The sequence below is a fragment of the Anopheles ziemanni genome, assembly GCF_943734765.1.
Source record: "Anopheles ziemanni chromosome X unlocalized genomic scaffold, idAnoZiCoDA_A2_x.2 X_unloc_31, whole genome shotgun sequence".
In the NCBI taxonomy this organism is placed as follows: Eukaryota; Metazoa; Arthropoda; class Insecta; order Diptera; family Culicidae; genus Anopheles; species Anopheles ziemanni.
This window is the reverse complement of record NW_026689798.1, coordinates 32,501-32,756: the sequence shown is the minus strand read 5'-3', so window position 1 is coordinate 32,756 and position 256 is coordinate 32,501.

Sequence of the window (256 nt, the reverse complement as noted above, 5' to 3'; positions counted from 1 at the left end):
TCTCTAAGCGGCGGCTTGCTTCTCCCTACGGGGAACGGGTATACGCGCACAGCGGCGGCTTACGTTATGGCAGTCATGGATGCCTTACGTTTCCATGAAAAGTGTGTTCCTCCCCTGGTCCACGCTGCTTCGGCAGTCCTGGGTAAGATAGTTAGTTCTAGCTTGCCCTATGTGGAAGAGGACACGTAGACTTACTGTGGTGTGAAGTATAAGGTTCAGTTCTCCCCTGGTCCACGCCGCTTCGGCCGTCCTGGGT